General features: G+C 48.6%; 1 protein-coding gene across 2 annotated transcripts in view; it reads right to left on the bottom strand.

Moving 5' to 3' along the window:
- LOC130262544 (protein CEPU-1) overlaps positions 1 to 19,125 on the bottom strand; it is a 357,153-nt gene that overhangs the window by 242,923 nt on the left and 95,105 nt on the right. The window lies entirely within an intron of this gene.

Genomic DNA, 19,125 nt, shown 5'->3' with positions numbered 1-19,125 from the left:
AAGCTCATTTGCAAACAGAGCTGCGACTCCAAACAACCCACACGGGGATGGTTCTTTTTGTGGTTTGTGTTGCTTTTCCTCCCTCTCCGGAGATGCTGAAGTGCAAGGCTGGGATGTGGATGCTGTTGGAGCTGTATGGGAAGGCAGTGGGGTGCTGGAGGGGGGCTCTCCATCACCCCTAAGGATGAAAAAATGGGAAAGGTTTTGGAAAAGCTGCTTCATTTGCAACTGGCTGTTTTTTCCCTTTTTTTTTTTTTTTTTTTTAATCTTAGAACAATTCTGTGACTGACAATGACATGCAACAGGCCACAGACAGTGATAGGCTGGACCCCTCCCCACGCTGGGCTTGGAGATGGCCCCTGCCTTCCCCCATCCTGCTGCTGCTCCTGGGAAGGAGAGGAGCTCCCCCAGATACCCTGTCCTGACCCCACAGCCCTGGAAGCATCAGACAAACTGAGCCTTGCATGGCAGGCATGCTGATGCCTTTTAGGCTAAAACCAGAGTTTTTAAGTTAAGAGTTATGGGAATAAAAAGCAGTTCTATTTATTGAAGGTACATTTAGGGCAGACAAAGCCCCCCAGACACCCAAAACCCCCAAAGACACCCAAAATGGACAATGGGTTGCAGGTTTTCACACTTTGATAAGTTTGGTCTATTTGCATATTGGGGGTTAATCTTCCAATTATAGCTTCAGGTTTACCCCAAGTTTGCCCCCCCCAGCTCACTTTTGTTTCCATCTCTCAGGCCTGAGGCAGTGAGGTGTCCTTGATTGCCAGGCCTGGAGAGGAATTGTTGTGTCTGCCCAAAATGGGAGAGCAGCAGCTCCCACTGTGTATGGAGTTTAGAGTTCTACACTGAAAAATTGCAGGGTTACAAATAGATGAAAAATAGAAAAGCTAAAATCCTAAGGCATCAATGCCACGGGGACCATGACTTCAAACCCAAGATATTTCCTCTCCAGAGGCTATTTTGAGTAGATAAATACAATTTGGAGCTGCTCAGATCCCCGCCTCCAACCCTGAGGAGCAGAGCAGCCAATTATTGCTGCTCCTAGAGGTGCCACTGTGTCCATTTGCTATTCCACACACGGAGTGTGACTGTCCAGCCCCGCTCACAGGGACCTCTCCAAAGGCCATCAGGTCCCTCTGGGAAGGGACATGTCACAGCTGAAGATGTTGGGAATAGAACAGCTCAAGCTGATGGGAGAGGAGGAGGAGGATTTTAAAGCTCGCTGAGCCTGGAGGAGAGGCAATAAAGCAGCTGAAGGAAATTACTTTCCTGGGTAAAGTGTCGTTTTGTCAAGACCAAAGTTCTCCCTGGGAACGAGTTGATTTTGAGTAAAAACCATCAGGAACAGAAAAAAAAAAAAGAACTGCGAGGGACCAGGTGTTTGAATGACATACTTTGGAAAGGCAAAGTAGAAGTGCCACAAAACAGCTGCACAGACCTCAGATTGCCTCCCTGTGCTCTCACACTCTGTGGAAAGTGCTCTGAAGGCGCCTCAGATTCCCTGTTTCACCCTGATTTGGGGCAGCAGGTGCTGAGGGATGCATGGAAGCAGATGGATGTACCCACTAAGGGATACCCCAGCAGAAGTTGGGCTCCCCATCCCAAGGGACCCCACGTGCACCCCCTGCACCAGCTCCTCTCTGCCTTTGATGCCGACAAATAACAATTTCAAACTGGGGAAGACACCTGGGAGAGCCGAGGCACTTGTGCTACAAGATAATTAGAGATTATTATAATCGAAATTTCATTGCCACATCAAACTGTGTCTTTTAGCATTAATTAATCTCCTCTCCCAGCCTCTGAGCACTCCCAGCTCCCGCTCTGTAGGACAGCAGCTTGTCAAACACACCAAAGACTTGCATCTCATTACCTTATCAGAGGGGGTGAGTGGGGAGCTGGGGAGCAGCACTGACACATTCCCCAGCACAGCCAGGGACGTGAGGATGCCTGCAAGGCTGCTCCTTGGATGGCAAACTTGTCAAACAAGGCATGTGAGGGATCTTCATCCCCTCACCACGCTCTCCTTCCTCTACCTCTCACCCCCCCCTCAATAAAAACAGGCCTGGCAAAGATGCTGCTTTGTCCCAGTCTGCTGTATGACCTTGAATAAACCATAAATAAGAATGGATGAGGTCCTTGCAGGGCATGGAGTGCTCATTCTTCGCTCTCCTTAGGCTCCTATAAGTCATGCTGCTATCCCAGTTATGGTGTAAAAATTCCCCTTTAATATCCCATTCCCAGCCTAGTGCATGGGAATTCCCTCCTTCAGGAGGTTTGGGGAAGGTGTGAGGATAAATCCAGTTTTCTACATGAGGTCCACAGCAATTGCTGAATGAGACCAGGCAAGACTGACCTTGAAGAACCAAAGAAGCAGAGGGAAGCTGGACCCAGCTAAGGAATAATTTAGACCCTTTTCAAAAGCTCTCAGCACTTCTGAAAAAACCCAAACCAAACAAAAATCCACCTTCAAGGGGAGAAACCTCAGCACACAGCACACCACATCCCTTTTAGCAGCAGCTGAAGGAATTGGGCACCCCCAGCCCCCCCACCAAAATCTGGCCAGGGCTGTGTATATATTGGTGCTATGCATGAGGTGCTGTATGTTCTAGTCATTGATTCTCCACTCCTTCCATAGCTCAGCTGAAAATAAATATCCTCTCCCTTGTTTCCACCTCTCCACTCCCCCTTTCCCCATTATTGGCTTTCTGACGGAAGGCTTTAATTTATTCCCCCTGCCATATCTTTGTGCCGCTGTTTTCCAGCGCTTTACACCATATATTACCCACCGTCCTGTGTCATTTAACTCCACAAAGCACTCTGAGATACAGTTTGCTTGAAGGATGCTGGAGCCATTAATCCTGATCCCACAGCCCTGCGGAATGCCCGTGGCATTGTCACCGTGCACACATACAGCTCTTCCTGGCTGCTGCTACAGCCACATCTCCACTGAAACCCACCCCCAGCTCTAATTTAACACCAAATCAGTAAAATCAAGCCCTTCCTGACCACTTATGGTCTCCCCATTCCTGTTGTCCAGGCAGAACCTCGTGGGTGCAAATGGTAGGAGAGTGTGGTGAGCAGCTGGATCATGGCAAGCAGAAACCAGTATGGGGAGGGGAACACCAGTCTCCTTCATCCTGGAAAATGGGACAATGAGATGATGAAAAACACATCAACCACAGCAGATCCTCTCCTCGGAGCTGCTCCGTGCCACGCTGCCTGCAAATTGCTCACCAGAGGGAGAGCTTTGATGAAAAATAAAAAAGGGGGGAAAAAAATTGAACGGAATGAAAAAATGTCATTTATTTTATTTATTTATCGGAATATTTCCGTGTGGGGAGAGGAGGACGGGCATGATTATTCATGGGATTGCACACGGCAGGCTCCGCGGGGAAACGTTCGCGTCCCTGCGCCGCCCGGCACGTCGTTAGAGCGTATTAATTGTGCCAGAGTGAGAGATGAGACAGAGCCCCTGTCTCAAAAAGCTGCGAGTCCAACACTGCACCCTCCCACATCTGTGTCCTGGTTTGGAGGACAGGCATCTGCCAATAAAGGCAGAAGCTTCTCTTTGAAATGGAGAATGTAAACCCCCCCTCCAAATTGTTATAATTTTGAAATTAAGGGGCTCTCAGGCAAAGATATGGGAATTAGGAATAACAATTCTTTACTAGGAAAATCAAAATAGAAATACAGTATTAAAAAGAACAATCCCAAAACACTGCCAGAGTCAGAATCCAAGCTGACACCTGTCAGTCAGTCAGGGTGTTGGCACAGTCCCATTCAATGGTGGCTGCATCCTCCTGCAGGGGCAGATGTGGTTCAGCTGGAGCAGTGCTCCTGGAGAAGGTGCAGTTTCCTCTGAAGCTCCAGGGATGATGTGGAAAGGTCTGGTTTTCCTCTGGAATCCAGTGGAAAGAAGGTACCTTGGTGTCCAAAATCTCAGTTTTTATCTGGGTAGGAAAGGCTTGGCTCCTCCCCTGGCTGGAGCATCTCCCAGTGGGATGATGGAATTTTATCAGTCATGCACTGGGACTCAATGGCCATGAACAGGAGATATCTCCTGGAGGGAGGATGGGCTGTGGGAAAGATAAAGATGATTGCCCAGCTGGTTTAAAGATGGCCCATTAGCAGATAATATGTGCCAGGAGATCAGGGTCACTGCCCCACCCAGCTTCAACAGATGGGGACAGAATTCACATTTCTGGCCTCATCAACCCAACACACTCTGCAAAGCCAGTAATGAGCAGCTCCAGCTGCAGGAAGCAGTCACTGAATTCTACAGCTATCCCGGCTGGAAAAGGCAAACAAATCCCATCCCAAACCCTCGTGCTCCAGCCTATCGCACAGAACAAGAGTTTAAAATCACAGAACTTAATTTAAAATCATGTCCATCCTCATCATCACTGACACAGCAGCAATCTGTGCCTTCCATGGCATTTTCCATGTGCCTCCAGAATTGCAGAATCATGGAATGGTTTGGGTTGGAAGGGACCTTAAAACCCATCTCATTCCACCCCCTTCCACCTTCCACTGAAATAGGGGGAATTGATCTCACCAGGAAGGATATTTTCCTGTTGTTATTTTGCTTATGGGGAAACTGAGGCACCCGAGCAGCAGACTGGTTTTCCCCAGGCCATGTGATGCTGGAGCAGTGCTGTGGCTCCTGCCTGCTCTCCTCTCCCAGGCTGCTCTGGAGATGCTGCATTTCAATAACTCCTGGATTTTCTGCTGCACGCATGGGAATTTTAACAGCCTTCCACTAGCAATGATAACAAAGCTGCAAGGTTTGTGGGGAGAGCTGATATCTTTCATTGGAGCAGTTGAGGCAGGTGGGAAAAGTCGTTTTTATGCCAAAAAATCAGAACTGATTGAGCTTTGATGAAGGGATGCTGCACTTGTCCACCTCCTCTGGCAGCCTAATAAAAACTCACTTCCACCAACTTTTTAAAACAAGGGAGCAGTGAACAGCTGCCAGCCTCCACCTCCTGCATTCAAACATCCACAAACCCCCTTGGGACATGCAAGGATCTCCATGATTTCCAAGAAGCCTCACAAGCAAGAAACTATTGCAAGGCTCTGAATAACAGGATGACCTGAAATTCCTACTTGAATTCAAGCAAAACACTCACAAGTTGTTTTTTTCAGAGCTAGTGGGGATCAGTTTTTGAATTTGTGGGAGAAAAGGAGTTGTTTTGGAAGCCACAAGAACTTTGTTGCCATTACTGAAGCCAAAATAATGGCCCACCTGGAGACATGCTCCCTGCACACAGCTCAGCATTCCTGGGAGGAGGAAGGAAAGAAGTCTGAAGAGCTGGTTTTGTGGTTTAGTTGTTTGGGTTTTTTTAAATAAAAAAAAAAAAATCACTATAATTTAAAGGCCAAAGCTCTAACGAGTGCACAAGGGCAAGAGGCGACAAATGCCTCAGTGAAAAATACAAAATTACCATTTTAATGGATGAGTGTTGACTCCCTGGCTCTCCCCGGGGATGCCTGTTTGATTTCCTCAGCTTGTTAGCACAAGGATTTGACACAAGCGATTAATGCTGAGTTCATTAAGGGGGGGAGTGCTTTTTTGCTTTTCCACTGGATTCAGCATGGGGAAAAAGGCTGGGGGGAAAAGCAGGGGATCAGGGGTAGGGAGCTCCTGCCCCCATGCAGAGGATGGGAGCAGCTCATCACACCAGTGCCCAACAGCATCAGCCCCAGAAACGCTGCTCATTTTGGGGCTCAGGCTTCAAATCTCTGCCCTCAGCATCCTCACATCCCAGGGATGGCAGGAATTGCCATCACAGCAGAGACCAGCGCTGATCCCAAAGCCTGGAAATACCCAACCACCATATTCCCTGGCAAAACCCCAGCTCTGCCAAGGGGAGAAACTGAGACAGAGTGCTGGGAAGGGCTGACCCTGCCCATGGGCACCTGGAGCACCAGGGGCAGAAGCCACAGCTGGAGCAGAGTCACCAGCCACAGGGACCCCAAGGGCAAGGCAGGCACCGTGCCCAGGGCTCTGCCATCCCAAACTGCCCCTGCAGAGGGAGGGATGCAGAGGGGTGGATGAAGAGGTGAATGTGGAAGTGTGGATGTAGAAGGGTGGATGCAGAGGAGTGAATGCAGAGGGAGGGATGCAGAGGGGTGGATGAAGAGGGGTGGATGCAGAGGTGAATGCAGAAGTGTGGATGTAGAAGGGTGGATGCAGAGGGGTGGATGCAGAGGGATGGACGGGCTACATCCAGCCCTGCTCTTCCCACAGGCACTCACAGCACCAGCTGCTGTCCCCAGCCACGTCCAAAGAGGAAAATCAGCATCCTTTAGAGCAGTGCCATCCAGAGCCTGTGCCAGGTCTGGGCCACAGCTCCATCTGACACTGCAAGGCCAGCTCCTGCCCCCTTCCCACCAACCATAGCACCTCAGCTCCTAGGGGAAGCTCCCTCTGACTCAGCTGGGAGATTTCAGAGCCTTTGGAGAGAAAGAGCGAACAGGAATGAATCCCCCTTTCCCAAGGGACCCTGGGAGAGCCAGGGCTGCCTGCCCTGAGCCAGAAGCTCTCAGCACCCCAGCTGCCTGCTTCCCTCTTCATTCTGATAAAGTCCCTGCTCAGCAAGAGCAGTTTGTTTGGGGTTTTTTTGTTGAGGAAGCACAAGCAGAGGTGGAAGGTTAAGTCCACGCCGGTGCTCTTTGCTAGCTCTCTGGCCGATTTGGCAGATGAATTCCTGCACAACAGGCAGCTTTGAGGAATGAATGCAGCTTGCTCTGGCTGGCTGCGCCCTGTCCTCTCCCCCTGAGCTGAACACAAGGCTGGTGATCTTCAGAACTATGAGCTCCCCTTTCCTGCATCCCCAGAAGCCCCCCACCCATCACTGATGCTCCCTCAATTTAACCAAGGGATGTAGGTTCACTGTTCTCCAGCTCTGCACCAGAGAGGAGCAGCAAGGCAGTCATGGGGAAGAAGTGGCTGCAGCTGAAAAGGTCTTATTGTTCCTTTTTCTTTCAAAAATAAAGCCCTTCCTCCCTTTCTCTGGCTCCTTCATGTTAATCCTCTCTCCTCAGGGTTTTTGGCTAAGTGCTGCTCCCTGGGCATGGGGCTGTGATTTTATATCCCATCACTTGGGAAGATGCTTCCCAGCCACAGCTGTGCCCTGCCACATCAGCTCATGTCACCAGGCCACTGCTAAACTATCAGCAGCTTCCTGCAGAATTCTCTCCCCCTGTATTCCCCAGATGCCCACAGATCTCTTTGGTCCTGGGAGGGAGCACGAAGACGTCACTGGCAGCAGTGATTTCTGGTTTCTCTCCTGGCTGGAGAGGCTTTTATTTCAGACAGGCAATTACTTTGTGCTGCACTCTGTATTTTGCAGCACTCTGCTGGCTTGGGCTGGGTGGAGTTTCTGGCTGGGGTTACACCATGGCACACAGGGGATGGACACACTCCCAGAGCTGGGATGTTCCAGGAACACCTCTGACCTGCTCACTCCCAAACAGCAGCCAGTTTACAATCCATTCACAGTGGGGAAAACTCCCCCCTGCAAGGATCCATGTCCTCCTACCTCCCCACAAGGATGGGCTGGGACGGGCTGGTTTAAGGAGGGAAGCATCCCTCACCTTATACCTGGACACAACACAGACCCCCAGGGAAAGCAGAGGAGAGAGGGTCTGACAGAGATCCATGATCCTGTGACTAGTGAGAAAAGCCAGGATGGAAAAGGACAAGGGGCCCCTGACTCTGGGGATGCAACTCAGCAGCCCCAGCACAAAGATCAGGATCTGAGCTGGGACACTGACTGCACCAGGAGCCAGGCTGGGTAGAGATGCACAAACCAACTTGAAGCAACCTGGTGTACTAGGAGGTGTCCCTGCTCATGGCTGAGATGAGCTTTAAGGTCCCTTCTAACCCAAACCATTCTGTGGTTCTATGAAACACCCATTTCACCCTCAGCTCTGCCCAAAATTCATAAACAAGGCCCAGGCCAAGCTCTCTTCAACCCAGAGCTCCCAGGAGCTGAGTTTGGGGCAAACTGGTACCCACAGCCAAGCCCAGAGGGGCAGACCCAGGCTGGCACAGCAGGTTGCATGCAGCAAAGCCCTGGTGACAAATGGCATCAGCACCACGACACCAATTAGCTGCTCTGTGAGGTTAAGACAATGCGAGTCCCGTCCCTGCCAGACAGAAGATGCCAAGGGAACGTGTTCTGAAAGGTTTGGCCTCCTTAGCATCTCTCCAAAGTAATTCCACTTGTAACTCATAAAGCTTCCCCAGCCGACTGCACGGGGCTTGCCAGCTCCTGGATGAGACAGACATTTGTATGAGATATACAAAGCCATTTAGCTGTTCAAAAGCTATCAGCACTTACATGCAAGGTTGAAGCAGGACAGATTCTGCTGTATTCAGGGCATCAAAGGGGATTATCCAGGAAATGATAACAGATTTTAATTTAGATCCTTCAAGATGGGTGTTGGGGCTGGGCAGGGAGAGGTAGAGAAAGAGAAAGGGGGAGGTTGTAAGGCAGGGAGGGGAAGAAAAAGAAAAATAAATAAGCAAGGGGAGATAGCTGATCACAAAAGTTGTGTCCACACATTTGCCATGCTGACCACGGAGCTGCCACTGTCACGTCGTCATCCCTGCACCCCAGTGTGCTCCTTTTCCCTAATCCTTCACAATTCCAGGGTGAACACTGAGCTGCAGCCCCTCCACACCAAATATTGCCATTTTCCTAGGCACTGTGTCTATTCCTGCTCAGAGCTATTTTTTCCCAGGCAGGAGAGGAGGAGGCTGCCCATCGGGCTGTGACTCCAGCTATCAGACAGTCTATCAGCGGCTTCTGGGTACATTAAGTTCTCCTTTGCAACGAGATCTTGATATTCCTGTCCTCCCAGCCTGATTTTCCATGCAGATTTAAAGAGCTTTACACAATGAACACCTCTGCATCTCAGGCACACTTGTGTTTATGTATTTTATCTAATTTGAGGGGCAGGGTCTGAGGCTTTCCACGCAAGGGATGGGTGGATGGATGGATGCATGGATGGATGGATGGATGGATGGAGGCACCTCCAGAGATGTTCAACATCAGCACTCTGCTTTGTGGAGATGCTGGAGGCTCAGCTCAATTTTGAGCACTCCCTCAAAATCTAAACATTTCATTAAAACCCTAAAAGCAGTAGATTTGTCTTTTAAATGGTTTTAATTGAGGATACATGGCAAATCCTTCCAGATTGAGGAATAGTTTAAGTCAATCCCAAGCCTTGTTTTCTTTTTATAAGCAGCTCCTTGCCTCATGTCCTCTCCTGCCACATGGCTCCTTTGCAGGTTTTGCCTTTCTATTTCTGACAGTCCCAGATGGGATCTATGAATAAAACTGAAGAGGAGCTGGAGATTGGCTCCGAGTCATTAACGCAGCAAATATAGACTCTGCTCAAGATCTAAGGCATGGAGGGGGGGTTAGAAAAGCTCCCACCTCTCTTCTTGAGGATGGATCCAGGCTAATGTGGAATGACGTTTCCGTGCCGACATTAACGGAGCAGTTCTTGCCTTTTAATCCCCTGATCAATTCAGTGTATGCAGTGCATATACAAAATGCCTCTGGCTATGCATGACACAACTTTTCTGCCCAAAATGCCCATCTCCTGAGGCAGTTCTTGGAGAAAAAGCCAAAAAATCACAAAATAATCTGTTCAGTGACCCATATCTTTTGCCTGTGGAAAGATGTTTTATACATGGAATTCTGTAGGGACCAGATCCCATGGGTGCAACACAAATTCACCCTCTGGTTTGACTTGGTCTGCCCAGAGACCTTGTATCACACCCATTCCCAAAACAACTGCTCTCCCAAAGCAGCAGGAATGTGGCTGGCTTGGAGAGGAGATATTTGTCCCAGAGGACAGGAGGATAAGTCTGAGTTATTTTTAGTCACATTGATCAAAATCCTGGCATTTGGTTAAGAAAATTTCTTGGCACAATTTCTCATCCTTCATTGTTGGCTGCCTAGAGGGATCAGGGGAGGGATCAAACCAATAAACACACCCAACATGCCCCCAAAAACCCAAAGTTTCCCTTTCCCAAGCCAACATTCAGGACAGGTCTGTGAGCATGGCCTGTGTATGCACTCAGGTTAATAAAACAACCCAAAACCAAAGGGGATGAGCCCAGTGTGACAACCTGGGTGTCACCAGCCCCCACCAGCACAACCTTGAGGGAGGACAATCCTTCTGCTTCCAGGTCATGGAGGTTGACTTGATCGGGCCAATATCACAAGATCATAAAGTGATGAAAACCTCTGAAAACCACAGCAGAAACTCACCCACCCTTCAGCCATGCTGTCCACAGAGAAAATCCCTCATCCCTGCTCCCCCACCATCCGTGCTCACTTCCCCTTCTTGGCAATTAAAGCAATAAATAAAAGTGAAGGAATCTCATTCCATTTTTAAGGCAAAAAGGATGGAAACAGAGAGTGAAGGGCACTGCTGGGAGGGAAGGGGCTGTAATTAAACCCTCCCCCTCTTTATGTTTTTTGCTGTTTTACTGAATGTCTGACTAAAACGCCCTTAAAACCTCACTCCACAAAAGCATGAGAAAGACCCCCTTTCCCCTCCCACCGCCCACCACTAAAGGGAATGAAATGGATTTTTCAAATGTCATGCTAGTATCCACTTAATAATACATTTTCCTATAGACAGGACAATAATATATATTTTAATCACTTTTCTACAGGCAAATAAACGGCATGGAAGCCTGGCCTTCACTGGCGCTTGGAAATTATGAATTTTTCAATAACCTTTTCTATTATTCATCTCGTGTTATTCCGTAACATTTCTATGTGAGGAATGTGCTTGCCAGACACTTTATGAATCTCTTCTTTTATTTATTAAACAGCAAGGTGTCTCCCTGAAACCCCTCCTCCCTCCTCTGGAAAGATGTCGGCGGAGCATGAGCAAGGCTTAAGACATAGATAATTACACCTTGGGTCATTAATAATTTCCCCTCTGTAAGAGCAGCCATGTGAGCAGCTCCTGGGATGAAGCTGGCTCAGCCTCAGGTGGGTTTGGGGGCAGGAGCCAGGAATAAAATCCAAAGTTTAGGGAAGAGGACAATGGGGTGGGCTCCAGGGATGTGTCCCATAAATGCATTTTTATATAGGGAGGGATTCACAGCTGGCACAGCACAATTCCCTTGGCTCTGGTAAGGATGAGCCAGATTAGAAATCAAGGCTGTGCCCGTGGATTTTGGGTTTGGGAGAAGCAAACTCTGCATCCCTGGCTCCTATGGGCAGCCTCCAAGAGGGTCACTGTGTCCTGCTGGGTTGGATGGCCAGAGGCCAAAAAAAACCTTTTCCACACCAAAACACCAGTGCCCCACTGTCCCTTATCATTTACACAGTGACCTGCTGCAGGACCAGCCCCACAAACAAAAACAAAGTGGTTTTTAATGTGTGCTCCACCTGCCCCTGAGCAGAGGGAGCAGCACCTGCTGCAGCTTTGCCGCGTGCTGGGGCGCCGTGTATGGCACAGGAAGGGATCAAACAAACTTCCAACACCTAATACCAGCTTAATTATGGGATGGTATCCGCGACTTACGTCCCTGCACAACGCAGAGAGCTCAGCAGCTGACGGCAAAGATCCTCTGATGCGACCCAATTAGGAATCCAGATCCGACACTCAAGAGCCGAACGCAGGGCAGAAAGGAAAAGCAAAGGAGACGGCGAGGAAGCAGACCTGGAATTAATCTGAGCGCTGTGCTCACGGGTACCCACGAGGTAATGGTTAAAAAGATTTCTAATTTGAAGGCAATGACCTCGTGGGGGAAGAGTGGGGGTGCTCTTCTTGCAGCAAGAGGGACCTTATTATTTTGCAAATGACATCTCCATCACGAGGCAGAGCCTCTCGCACTGAAATACAGATGAATAAATGATACGTGGAGGAGCTTTATGCAGATTCTTGGTGGAGATATGAAGAAAAGGGGGGAAAAATAGAAAATTAAGCCATAGATTTCCCACAATGTTCCTGTTCCCATACCCAAGGTTCAGATAACAGCATCATTTGGGAATAAAAAAAAAACGACAAAAAATAAACCAACAAAAAAAAAAAAAACAAAACAAAAAAAAAAAAAAAAACAAAAAAAAAAAAAAACAAAAAAAAAAAAAAAAAAACAAAACAAAACAAAACAAAAAAACCCCAAAAAAACCCAAAAAAAAACCCCAGTAAAATAAAATGATCGAAAATATTGCCTGGAGCTCTGTACTTAAAAAAAGAAGAAGGAATTTTAAAATGGGATGCTGGATCTAAAAGCAGCTTTGGCAAAGCAGCCAGAGCATCCCTAGGCACAGTCCTGGTTCAGCGTTCAGGGGCCTTATCCCACACATGGAGAGCTGGAGTTCATGGGACTGGCCAGATCCGATCCAAGCGTTTTTTTCCACAGTATCTTTCATTAGTTGATGCCTCCTGCCTGCCACAAGGACAAGAGGAAGGACATCGTCCCAGTCTGTGGCCAGGAGCCTGTTCCATACCTGTTCAAATACTGATAACTCCTACTCCAGCTGCCTCAGGTGGCTGTGGGCTGACACTTGGCAAAGGATTTCTCTGATAACTCCTTGTAATCAGGGTGGGAAAACAGCCCCACTGAACCCAACAAAAAAAAAATAGATTAAAATAAAAAAAAAAAAGCAACTGTGAGAAAAAGCTGGTGACAGGGATTGTAATGGATTTTCAGGGGCGGGAAATGCTTTTGGTTCAACTTTTTGTTGTTGCAGCAGGGGGCTGGAATTGGAGGAATTGATTGCAGGGCAGGGATGCAGCTCAACATGCTGAGGCCAGTGTCCCTGCTCCAGGGGCCTTGCTAGGCAGCCTCCAAGGAAAAAAATCATTCCACTATTGTTACTGATACTGTGATAACGTGGGGAATCCACAAGGCAGAGGCAGCAGGAAAGAAGCTCAAATAAAATGAGGAAAAACTCTAGGAAATTCAATTTTTCTATACTCTGAGGATGAGGAGAAGCACAGAGGAACACCAGCTAGGTGCCATGCCCAGGATAACAAAGGTGCTGTCAGAGGTACAAACCCTGCAGGTTTTATGGAGGCGTGTACTGCAGTGATCGTGGGCAGTGAATCCCAATGCCCTCAGGAGCCACAATTCCTATTTCATGCCCAGCACTGGTTATTTTTAAACCTGCACATCTCACATGAGCAGAAAGCCCAGAAGATGGGCAGCTCCAGACAGAGAAGCAAGATCCATGGGCAATGGCACCATGGAGGGGTGAAGGAACAGGAGAGCAGGGCTGGGACAGGATGCTGTAAGAAAGGACAAGCACAACAATCTAGGGGTTCAGCATGGATTGTGAACACCAGAACTGGTCCAAAACAGCCAGGAATCTTGGAGATTCCCAGCAACTGAGGGCACTGGGGTGCTGGCACAGGGTGCCCAGAGAAGCTGTGGATGCCCCATCCCTGGAAGTGTCCAAGGCCAGGTTGGGTTGGATTAGGGCTGGGAGATGGATGGGGTTGGATCAACCCTGTCTAGTGGAATCTGTTCCTGTCCATGGCAGGGGGTAGGGATGAGATGAGCTTTAAGATCCATTCCAACCCAAATAAGTCTGAGATTCTGTGATTGTATGATCCATGATGAGCAAGGGTGGGAGGAGGGAATGATTGCTCAGGGGTGATTTCTAGGTGGAGAGAAGTGCTGGGTCAGAGCGAGGAGAAGGGATCACCATCCTCATGCACTCCCTTGCAGCACCATCAGCATGGAAGGCTGAACCGACTTTCCCAGTCCCACAGGAATTTCTGGACTTAATGACAGAGGTTTCGAACTGCACCCATCTCTGCAGCTCTGCCAAAAGCAAGCCAAAATTGAGGTCGCCCAGATCCCAGCCTGTTGTGTTCACTTCCTGTCTTTGTCCTTGGCACAAAGGTTCTGGCAATCAGATCCAAACCCAGCTGGTGGGAAGTGAGGCTTTTTGGACCTTGTGAAACTCATGACAACCAGAATCTCCTGGAAAATGGAACAAAGGTACCAACATGTTGTGCTGGCCAACTTCTCCAGAAGGATCTGGTGTGTTTGGCTCAGAGTAGGTACCAAAAGGAACAGCCACACTTTCCAATGTCAGATTGGCCGTTGAGCCTCTGAAATGCAGGAATTTGTCCAGCAATCCAAGCTGAGCTCTTTGGGAAACACAGACTGAACTAACCACTTGGAAAGCAGCTTCCAAGTCTCTCTGAAGCTTTCCCCTGAAATGACAGCTCCAACTTTTTAATGGCACCCAAAGTATTTTCAGCCTGGTTTCCTGAGGAAATGAGCCTTACACACCGGCAGTGCCTGCCCGGCTGTTTCCTTTCCCCATCTCCAGTGATTTCTAAACCTTATAACCCATTTCAATAAAATCTGATGGAAGGACACATTTATCTCCAAGATACAAGTTTGGGGAAAATAGGGAACTAGTCAGATGAAAGATACTATTAAAGCTTTTACCCAGAGAAAGGCAGCACTGTGAATTCAACTTTTTTAAAGCATCAGAAAATCTAGCATGAGTTTGCTCTCGAGACAGGCACAGGAATCCAGGAATAATTATTTCTGCTGCTCATGGAAGTAGCAGTGTGTGTTTTTTATATGTATGAAATCAACACTAGAATATTTGCCTGGATAAACTAATCGAAATTGCTTGTTGGATGAGTTCACCGGCTATAAAACCCTGCAGTTACAAGGTATAATTACAGCAGCTTTTATTTTCCTCAACAAAAAAAAGTCTTCATTAAAACAGAGTTAAGGTTGTAAACAGATCATTAATTTACAACAACATTATCAGATGGGTTACAGTTATTAAAAGAGCACACACTGAAGAACCAGGAAACCGAGGAGTGAAGGTGAAAACCAGCTGAAATTTGGAAAGCTGAGTTTCATAAATATCCCAGCCCCAGCCTGATCAGTTGCAGGGATACTGCAGCAAGAACACCTGGAGAGATCTGCATTATGGATGGGCTGGTGGGAGGCCCAGCAATGCCAGAGATGCTCCTGGAGCAGGCACGGGCACAGAGCTTCCCAGGAGAGCTCTGGACATCTGGAGCTGCTGAGGTCTGCTCTGGGGAAAGGTGTCCCTGCTCGTGGCAGGGGGTTGGAACAAGATGGGCTTTAAGGTGCCTTCCATCCCAAACCAGTCTGGGATCCTCTGATTTGCCCCACTGAGCACATGGGGACCCCAGGAAGCTGAGCCCTACCCTGGAAGATACTTCCTGAGACCTTTTTGTGCTGCAGTGAATCTCACATAGATCAGAGCCCAAGGCACTGAACCCAGACGGGTCTGCCCAAAAATCCCAGCCCCACCTGGAACCCTTGGGGTGCCAAGGTGTGCCCCAGAGCAGTGACAGCTACAGGGACCACACCAGGGGATGCCCAGCAAAGCCATCCTTCTCTTCTGAAGGAAAAGCACATTTAAAGTCTGCCTTCAGAAAGCAAAGACCATCAGCACCATGGAATCACGGTGAGAGGGACCAGGATGGGATTTCACCCAGGATCTCAGGACCTGGCACATCCCTGTGCTGCTCCATTCAGGCAAAGGTCTCCTCTGGGCAGTAGAGTAGAGCTAACAGCAAATGGGGGTGAGCTCACTCAGAGGGGGAATCAAAGGAGTTAAGAGAAAATTTGGGTTTTCAGCTGTTTGCTTTCCCTCTCAGCCTTTGGTTTGCATTCCTTTTATCCCTTATTTTTTATTGTAAATGCAGAGTTTTAGCTGTCTCTCAGTAGCTCCTGAAGGAGCCAAGAGCTGGAGTGATGAACCCAGCAGGGAAAGGACAAGCATCCCACGTGTCTCCAGCTCCAGGAAAATCTGTGATTTGGGGTCTTGCCATAAAGCAGGACACAGGCACAACCAATTCACTCATAGCTATGGCTTGAGGCCTCCTTCTTCCCTTGGAACCTGCCCCAGGTTTGCTTTCAGCACATCAAGTGGAGAGAGAGAGAGAGAGAAATACAATTCTGGAAAACCTTTTAAAGCCTGCACAGCTCTCCCTTGATAGCACATTGTTAAAAGGGATGTTATTGCAAGGGGACACTGTGAATCCATACAGTCAATGCTCCAGAACTTTAGTGGCTAAACAACTCAATAGCCTCAATTGACTGCATGAAATTCTATCATTTTACCACTAGAAAGAAAGAAGGCAGGAGAAAAAAAAAAAAAAAAAGAGACTACATTTCATTTGTCTTTCGTTAACTCCCTGGGCAAGAGCATCTCAATCCCTGTCCTTAGCACAATGTGAGCCAACTCCTAAGTGGCTCCAATAAAAAAACGAAAAGCCAAATACATCCCAAATGCACTCCCACACTCCAGAGTTGCTCTCCTGACTACCCCAAAAAGAACAGCCTCAGCAGCATAAAGACACAGCATCAGCCTCAGGCAGCTGCCTTGATTACCACCTTCCCTCTGATGAAGATGACGTGGGATATGATTAAAGATGCTCTGAAAAGACACACAAGTAATAGAGGAGAACTTTTTGCCTCCTTTCCCCAGCTAGGTCACTAGGTGTTCCTCCTCAGCAGCTGATTTCTTATTCCAAATTTGTCCAGACCCTGCTCTTCTTCATCAGCTGAAGAGCTCTGAGACCGCCGGCGCCTCGACTGCTCCTCTCCTGCTGATTGGGCTTTGTGGCTCTTGGGAAGCTCTGCCTGATGGCAGGAATCTGCCTGCACCCTCCACCAGCTGGGGCTTAAACGGGCTCCAAGGCATTGTAGAGTGTTCAGAGCATCACAAAGAACCAGCAAGAATTACTTTTGTAAAGCAAAACCCCTGCTTAGCTTATTTTTCCCCCTTTTTCTCATGCTCTGCACTCAGGAATTCAGCTGCTTTTGCCACAGCCGCTCGGAGAGACGCCAATCACCCCGAGCTGCCCTCAGTTCATCCCCAAGAGGGAGAGAAAAGATGCTTTTATTTTGGGTAGCACAATCCAGCAGGCAGGTCAGGGAGCTGGGAGAGCAGGCAGGCGCCTGGCTGCCTCCCCACGCTGCAGAGTGACTTTGGGAAGTCACTGCACTCCGCTGGGTCCCCTCCCCTTTTCCTTCTCTGCCGCCCTTCTCTGCCATCTGACACACGGGCTGTTTCCTTGTCCCCTGTCCAAAATGCTAATGAGCGGTGCCATTGCAACCTGGACGTGCAGGGCTGAACATCTGTGCTTCCACAGAAACCTCTGGATCAGGGCTGGAGGGATGGAACGGCACAGCCAGCAGGGCTCTGCCTCAGTCCCAAACCATCCTCTGCACTTAGAGCTGCCCACCCCAAAATCCCCTCTCCGTTCCCAGCCGTACCAGCCCACATTCCACCGAGACAGAGCAGGGGATGAGCACAGGGATGCCAGGAGGGACTGAGCCGACTTGTGCAGCCTCCTCTGTGCAAGGCAGCACCTGCCGGGATGTCTCATCACAGCCAATTGATATTCCACTGAGCATCTTTGGAAAAATAATCTGCAAACAAGACGCTGCAGGCTATAAAATCACTCCCTCTCCTTCGCTTTAGTTCGCAGCTTAATAAAAGCATAACACAAGGTAGCCGAGGAAACCGCCGCACTTTGCCCAACCACATCATCCCTTTGTGTATTATTAATCGGTTTCAAGTTGTACCACGGTTTCCTGGGGTGGGAAGGAGAAGGGCTCCGGTTGTGGAGGAGACTTGTCTTTCCCTTTCAAGATTTGCTACTAAAAGTCTCACTTAACAGAGCAGTGGAGAAAGAGAGTGGCACTTACACCTCTGGCTCCCCACCATGATCACAGCGAGGATCGATAGGAAAATCATTTGGGGTTTGTCTCAGCTGAAGGACACAGACACAGCACTGAAATTGAGAAGTTTCAGCCAAATGGGGTGGAAAAAGCATTGTTGGGAAAATGGGGAAAACACACCCATTTTTGAGAGCAGAATGAGGCCCTAAGTGGCACCCTGGTATTTTACAATAGATGTCTCTCACTCAAAGCTTTCCAACTCTCCCTTGCTTCATAAAATCATAGAATTCAGTTTGAAACAGACTTCTAAGATCTTTCTGGGTCCCTGATGGGATTGCAATAGCTCAGTGCAGGGGTCTCCTCCCTGATCAAAACACATTACACAGGAACATTAATTCTGAGGTCTGCAACCTGTTCCCAGACCTCCACACGGGTTTGGTTTCAGGCACAGGCAGAACCCTCTCCAAATGCTCCCAGAATGGAATCAGCAGCTCCCTGGATGCTGCAGAGTGTATTGGAGAGCAGCTCTGAGATGCTGAGTGCTCCCATCTGTGGATTTCTGTATCACCTGGATGAAGAAGGGTTTTGCAGTGGGGAAGAAAGGCACGGAGCATCCATCAGAACCCCAGGAGCAGCACGGGCAGAACAACAGGCTGCTGCAGAGGCTTCTGATAATTTTTCCACTCCCACTAAAAAAGTACAATATATTGTCTATTCGGGAGCAATTTAAGTTGGTTCATTTCACACAGTAAATTAACCTGATTTCTTTAATAGGGGATTTTTATTTGGTGTCAAGCCCCAACTGTTATCCCAAACCCTGTACCCTGGGACTCCAGCTATTAAACCTTCTCCCTGGACACAGAGCTGGAAGCACTGCTGGGGCAGCAGGTTTGGTGACACTTAGAAATAAATGGCTCAGTAATTTGTAAACATCCTGGCCATTTACTGCTGCCACCCAACCCAAGATATTTCTCAAAGCAAAGCTGCTTTTTTAGATTTCCCAAATGAAAAACAAGGTGTTGGGAACCCTCCTGGAGTGCAGATCCTTCCCAAGCTCCTGTGGGGATGCTGAGGGCAGCTCTGTGCATGGAAATTCACTGTAGGATGAGATATAACACTAAAACTTCCTGAATACCCTGGCCAGGGAGAAAAACAACGTTTTCTCTTCTGGATGGGCTTGTCCTGACTTCCTTTCACATGGCTGCTGCAGCCCAGATGGGAGCTCAGCTCCTCTGCTGGAAATTGGTTCTCTCTTCACCAGGGATGAACCCCAGGGTGTGGCCAGGCTGATTTGGGTTGGGCAAATAACAGCACAGATCCAGCAGCCCAATTGTTCCCCCCACTTCCTTTGGGGGCTACTGGGACTCCACAGTCTTTAACAGGACCAGAACCAGTGGCCAAGTTGGGAATCACCAGCCCTCACTCTGCCAGCA

This window comes from Oenanthe melanoleuca, chromosome 24 (genome assembly GCF_029582105.1).
Source record: "Oenanthe melanoleuca isolate GR-GAL-2019-014 chromosome 24, OMel1.0, whole genome shotgun sequence".
NCBI lineage: Eukaryota > Metazoa > Chordata > Aves > Passeriformes > Muscicapidae > Oenanthe > Oenanthe melanoleuca.
The sequence above is the reverse complement of the archived record's forward strand: the minus strand, read 5'-3'. Positions and strand labels throughout refer to the sequence as shown.